This window comes from Protopterus annectens, chromosome 12.part0, assembly GCF_019279795.1.
Source record: "Protopterus annectens isolate FY-2018-M chromosome 12.part0, PAN1.0, whole genome shotgun sequence".
NCBI lineage: Eukaryota > Metazoa > Chordata > Ceratodontiformes > Protopteridae > Protopterus > Protopterus annectens.
In genome coordinates this window covers 131,620,656-131,628,093 of record NC_056746.1, presented here as the reverse complement: position 1 = coordinate 131,628,093, position 7,438 = coordinate 131,620,656, and positions in this window count along the sequence as shown.

Genomic DNA, 7,438 nt, shown 5'->3' with positions numbered 1-7,438 from the left:
TTTGTTTCAGCACTCAAGTCATTTTCTTTGAGATCAGCACTTGTTCAGAACTTATTGTAAGCACTAAATAAGCTACAAATTACTACAGCACTCAACTGTCCCCACTGTCTAGAGGAAAACAGTTTCTAGTACTTAACAAATAAGCACCTATCCAGGCATGTCTAAGGGTCAGCTCCCAGTGTTTTCTCCTGTCTACCCGATGAATCTGGGCATCTTGGGGCAATGCAGTAATTGTCTCATGTACACAGACAACCCTCCCCTCCTACCACCCAACACTACAACCTGTGAGAGATGCACTTATATAGCCAAACTGGAAGCAAAGCTCTCTTCACTCAAGACTGGACTAGACAGTCAAGAGGAGAAGGTAAACACTTGCACAACACTCAGCACATAGTCCCTCAAACCTACACCACCAAAACACACACATAGAAACACAAAACACCTACATTCACAGAGGCTCTCAGTAAAAACCTGCCCAAGCAACAGGGACCTCCAAAGCAGAAACACAAGCAACCTCCACCCCCCAACACAACCCAAAAGACACAAAGCCCACAAACTCAGTGTGCCACTCAACCACAGCCCATAAGGCATAACAACGTACCCAACACTCTAGTCATAGGTGACTCTATAGTCAGGCATACTGATGTTCCACTCACCAGGCTAAACAAGGATAAAGTTACTGTCAGCTGCCTGTCGGGTGCCAGGATCTGCCACATAATGCATGCACTCAGGTCACTCCACAACAAGTACAAATATGACTCTGTCATTGTCCATGTTGGTGTGAATGACCTGAGATGTACCTCCTTGGACTACATGAAAAGGGACATGGAGGAGCTGCCTGACCCTGCAGCCCAGGCAGGTATGACCCTAGCTCTGAGTAGCATCCTGCCATCACCCAGAATGATACCACAGTACAAGGACAAAATGACTGACTTCAACAATTGGCTAAGCTTCTGGTGTCATTCTAAGGGGATCCAGTATCTGTCTGCCTGGGATGACATGATCGACAAACCATGATGCTTTGCCAGAGATGGCCTGCACCTGTCGCCCCTGGGATTCTGGATACTGGCTAAGACTCTAGCTACCCCTATAGTGCCTTATTTAGGCAAGGTTCAAATGACAAATTCACCACCCTAACAGGTACAGGCAAGAAGAATCTGAGGGTATTGCTACTCAATGCTAGAAGTCTAAACCTCAAAATGCACTCACTCGAGGCACTCCTTAAAATGGAGAACATCGACATCTGTGCGGTGACAGAGACCTGGTTCAAGGCTCCAGAGAGTACCCCTGCATTACCAGGCTATAATTCATACCACACCAATTGGCCACCTAACCTGGACCGAAACACTAAAGGCGGAGGCATGTCCATATTCATTAAGGATATCCACACCTCCAGGCTAGTTGCTCAGCATAATGCATCCGAGATTATCCAAGTGCAACTAACTCTGGGCAAGTCCGCAATCCAAATTGTAGCTTGCTACAGATTCACCACCATGCCCTAGGATTCCCACTCCTCATTTCTTAATACACCGGAAAATGCTAAGGTACAACCTAAAACCCTAATAATGGGCGATTTCAACTACCCTACCATTAAATGGGAAAACTACTCATGTACCAACTCTTGTGCTCAACATTTTCTGGAATTCATAAATTGCAATGCCATGGATCAACTTATCCACACCCCTACCAGGGGCAGCAATATCCTAGACCTGGTTATTACCAACATGGGCAACCGGTGCTCCACACCAGAGGTCAATTCCTCGTTGGTCAGATCAGACCACAAGCTAATCACCCTAGACATCCACATCCCTCCCCTACCCCCCATTAGGGAAACCACAGTAAAAAATGTCTCCAAAGCCAACTTCACGCTTCTTAAGACAGAAGTGGCAAACTTCACGACACCCATGCTGACGGAAAATAGAGGTACGACTGCTGAAACCTACACAAATGCACATTATAAGCACTTACATGAGTGCATGGATCGTGCAATCCCTAACAGAACCAAGATGCTATCCTCCAAAAAAAGGAAGCCAATCGGGTGGTCCCCTGCCATAAACAAATTCTACAACAGAAGAAAGAAACTGTTGCAAAAAGAGTAAAATCCCATGACTGGAGAATCTCCCTGGTCAGCCTCAGTAAGAAGCTGAGATCCCTCATAAAATCCTCCAAAGGTAGTTATGAAAACAAAATCGCCACTGACTCTAAAGACAACCACAAAGCATTCTACAGCTATGTCAAGAATCTCAATGGCAACACTCAGATCTGCTCTGAGTTACAGCACAATGGCACTAAATATACAGAACCAACTGATATTGCCAACATCCTGGCAGATAGGTTCAGTGCTAACTTTACCCCTCTGTCATCCCCTAAAGGGCCCATCTCTATACCAGAAGAATGCAAAGTTCCTGTAATCATGGCTGCACAGGTAAGAAACACACTATCCAAAGCCAAGAACACAGCATCCATGGGACCTGATGACATCCCAGGCTGTGTTCTACATGAACTACAGAATGAACTGGCACCCCACCTAAGTACCATGTTCAATCATAGCCTCACCTCAGGCTATGTGCCCACTGAATGGCACTCAACAACAGTTATCCCACTCCACAAAGGGGGAGCCACCACAGACCCTGGAAACTACTGCCCCATTAGCCTAATGAGCTTGGTCTGCAAGGCTATGGGACATATCATCATGGAACTTATAAACAATGACATTGGTAATCTCCAAACACAGGACCCCACCCATTTTGGGTTTGGAAAAGGCAGATCGTGTCTCCTAAACCTGATAGACTTCTTTGAAGCAGTCACCAAAGCCATAGATGAGGGTAAGGTGGTTCACACAGCCTATTTAGATCTTGCCAAGGCTTTCAACACCATCCCCCACTCTGGAATTATAGATAAACTCACTAAACTAGGTATAAATGCCTATGTCACAAGATGGGTTGCCAACTGGCTCACTGACAGAACCCACACTGTGAAAGTAGCAGACTCCAAATCCAACTTCAGACCAGTGACAAGTGGAGTACCACAGGATTCAGTCCTGGGTCCTCTCCTGTTTGGTATCTACTTCTCTGAAGTACAGGCCAACACAGAAGGTCTTTGGCTAACGAAGTTCACAGATGACTGCAAACTAGGAGCCATAATCAAAACTCCAATAGATGTGGACATCCTACAAAAGGGCCTCGCTGAGACAGATGCCTGGTGTCAAAGCCATGGCTTCAAGCTCAATGCCAAAAAGTGCATTGTCATCCCTTTTGGTAAAAACTCAGTACCCATGAACTATAACATAGGCGGTAGTCTACTTAACACTGAAAGTGTGATAATAGACCTTGGGACACAGGTGGGCAGTAGTCTCTCTTTTGATAATCACATCACCACAGTCGTCAGGAAATCCTTCTACGTGGCACATCTCATCACAAAAGGTTTCTCATCCAGGAAAAAAGAAGTCATTGTTCCTCTCTACTCGTCACTCATTAGACCCATTAGAGAGTACAATGCCCCTTTTTGTATGTACCTCACAAGACATCTACAACAACTGGAAAGGCCACAGAAATACCTCACAAAGAGGATTACTGGCCTCAAACAGATGCCCTATGCAGACCATCTCAAAAAACTGCAGCTTTACTCCGTTGAATATCGCCTACTCAGAGGCGATCTCTGCCTAACACACAAAGCTATGTCAAACCCAGAGCTTTTAGACATGCTCCATTTAAAGAAATCCCAATCTCTACAAGCTACACGGTCTAGGGACCTAAACCTTTTCACCACAATAAACAGAACATGCTGGAGGGATAGATTCCTGTTCCAGAGACTTCCCATACTCTGGAACAAACTACCTATCTATATCAAACAAAGCTCCTCATTAGCGCTCTTCAAGAAAAATTTTGATGATTGGATGGGAGATAGGAAATTCACCCCAGGGATCACTTCTGTGGCTCTGCTCGACAGTGGTACAGGAAAATAATTTTCTTGGGTGGCGAAAGCCAGGGTACCTTTGGCCAGGCTTATATAGGCCCTAGGGCCAATAGCCTAGTACCTACCTATGAACCTATGAATGGTAGAGAAGGAAGACTTCATAATATTATGATCTATGCTGTCAAAATGGAAATGCTGGAGTTTAAAGAGCTAAATCTGTAGCTAGACCTAGGATGAGAAATGTGATAATAGAATAACAAGCGAGGTTGAGAATGTAACACCCCTAAAACAAACAGGCAATGTGCTGAAGATATTAATTTTCAAATGTGTATTTTCAAATAATGTATATTGAAGTGTATCAAGTTTAAAGCTGGCAAGTATATGAAGGTGTTGGTGATCACTAAATTGCAGTTAATATTTTTTACAGATTAGGTGAAGTTTGAATCTGATATTTTAAGTTATTAATACATAGAAGAAAGTTAAGGAATAAATGTAATAGTATGTAGGAGCATTGTTGGTGAAAATTATAATCTCACTAGCAGTGGGAAGGCAAATAGTTGGTACACACATGCCAGTAATGAAATGGTGTGTGTCTAAGTGGTAAATTTCCAACTTTTCTTCAAGTGAGGTGAGAATGACAGCCAGATATAGTTCTTACTGTGCCTCGCAGTTGTCACTGATTTTGTTGTATTTTTGCTCCAAGCTGTTCCTCATAAACATTTAATTTTTTTGGTGAATCACTGAGGGTTAAATCTAGAATTAGAATGTTATACTTTTTATTGTTTAGAAAATGCATGTTGATACAAAACTTGTTTCTCTATTAACAAAGGATGTTTAATTGCAGAGTACAGGGATGAATGAGTACAGGGTCTATCTGCATAAAAAATGATCAAACTGTCATTTTTGATCATTATTTTGGTTTTGCAGGACTAATGCCTAAAACAAGTCAGTATTATACCACTCAGATGTTCCTGATTTTGTAGAGCATTTGTGATTTTGCTTCATATTTTGATCTGTCCCTTGCAAAGTTTTTGATTTTCTGCTAAATCACTAAGGATCAAAGTCCACCAATAATGCTAGACATTTAGAGGGTTTTTTTCACAATTTGTATTGTCTAGAAAATACATGTTGATGCAAATCAGTTGTTCTATTAAATTTTTAAGTGAATTAAAGTTATATTTTAAAATTATTCATAATTTTGACATCTGTAATTTACTATAGCTACTGTTTATGTGAAAAAGACTTTAAATATATTTATTGTTAGCATTATTTTTATCATAATCAGATGTCTGAGTACTGATGGGTACATGGTACCTGTAGACAGAAGTATCTTATCCATTTTTCACATGCTTATTCTAAGCAATTATAAATCTGGGTTTGCAGGACTAGTGTACATTTGTGTGAAGTTAAGTTGTAATACTTCATTGTGGCTACTCTATACTTGTGTTAAACATACTTGAAATGGCTCTCTATCAGAAGGATGAAAGCTCACAAAAACAACTGTCAAAAGACTGAAAAAGATCAAAAACATCAAAACCTAGAAGGTTAAAGAATAAAGTCCTTGATTGTACAGGATTATGATACAGTGGGGGATTGAGGCTTTGATCTTTTCCCCACTGTAGTGAAATCTTGGAGTTTGTATATAAAACTATGCAGGTGCTGTGTTCATATTTTGTTTTCTGTCCTTCTGGGTTTTGATGTTCCTGGTTCGGTCTTTTGACATTTGATCTTGTGAGCTTTTATCCTTCTGATAGAGATCCACTTGAAATATATTAATTTAATCATCATTTTTTTTATCACAATCAGATATCTGAGTGAGATATACTCTGACAGCAAAGTGGCTATAATTGCTGGGTGGATGTAGTGGGCTGCAAGTGGATAAAACTATGTTCATTTGCTATCACAAACAAACATGTGAGGTGTACACAGTCAAAGTGGTATGGGCATTGGTAGATTACTATTAAAACAGTTTGAGTGGGCTTTTGTAGTCAAAATATTCTGAAATGGGTAGTTTGTTATTTTTAGTCACTACATTTAGTTTCACTTCATGCTGGAAAAATGTTCAAGACTTAAAATGGAAAAGAGATTCAAACAAATTTTGTTTTATTAAACAATAAATAACTTTGTGTTATTAATAAAGTATTTATTCAACATACATTTATAATAATCTATTGGGTAAATATATATTTAAAACAATCAAGAAAGTAAATTTAACATTATGATTGTGCATTTATGCATGGTCATAAAAAAGCTGTTGTTTTGAAAATAGTCCAGGGCCCAAGGCAAACTCAATCTGCCACTGCAAGTAATTGTAAACTATTAAACTATTATTGTTTCATTGTACAGCATGAGGAAGGAAAGAATTGTTTAAATGTTTATTGTAAAGATCATGATCTCCATCTATATTACAGTAGTGCAATATACTCGTGATACTGTGTGTGTGTGTGTGTGTGTGTGTGTGTGTGTGTGTGTGTGTGTGTGTGTGTGTGTGTGTGTTTGTCTGAGAAATATTTACCTTGTGAGCTGGGGGGGTGTTGCCAAACATTTTCGTACTAGGGTACCCTTTTCAACACTGCAGTCTGACTGTGACACCTGTACATGTACATCATACTAACTATCACAATGATGAAAAGAACTACAGAAAATGCTTTGGCTATGTAGCAGAATATACAAGTTAGTACATGTGAGAAATATGTTATAACACAGAGTATTGATAATATTTCTTTTACTACTAAATATAGCTCATAGTTATGACCACTATAATAAAATTTCATATAATTTAGTTTTCCTTGTTAAACCAACATATCTCCTTATATCACCCATCTTATACCTTGCAAATCCTGTTAGACTATTTGCTGGAGAAACTAATTGATTTTACTTTAGATCTGAATACCTTGCTGTGTTTACTGTGTGCTTGTGTGAAACAAACTTGAAATATGCTGTTGTGTCCATAATCATTTCTTTTCGTGGATATCAGAGGTGCACAAAGTCAACAATGTTGCTATAACTCATAGGTATGATAGCTGTCTGTGGATAAAAACTGATAGATCCTACTGTCTTCATTAAGTTTATTGGTTACTAGTCTGGTAATATAATTAGTTCAGGGCTCTGGATATACGAAGGCTCTCAGAGCCCTATTTTAGAACTTTACTCAATCTTCTGATCCATTTATGGAATATACTCTTTCCTTACTAGACATCTGATTGATATTTCAAAAATATGATCATATTTTGGATTATTTATGCATTCATAATTATAACATACTTTGCAGACTTTTGTGTGGATAACAAGTTTACTGACTGACAATTTCCATAGCTCTCCAAACTCTTAGTTCCTTGTACATCCGTCACCTTAATTTTGTGTACTGTATTTGCCTCACAGCTCTTCAGAAATGTTTCTTACATTGAGTGTAATTATCTTTATAACACTGCTTGGTTCTGGTGAAGACTGCATTTATACAATGAGATAGTCATCACTCTAACTGCCAGAACAGCCATCATTAACTCTATGCCTAATTAGTACA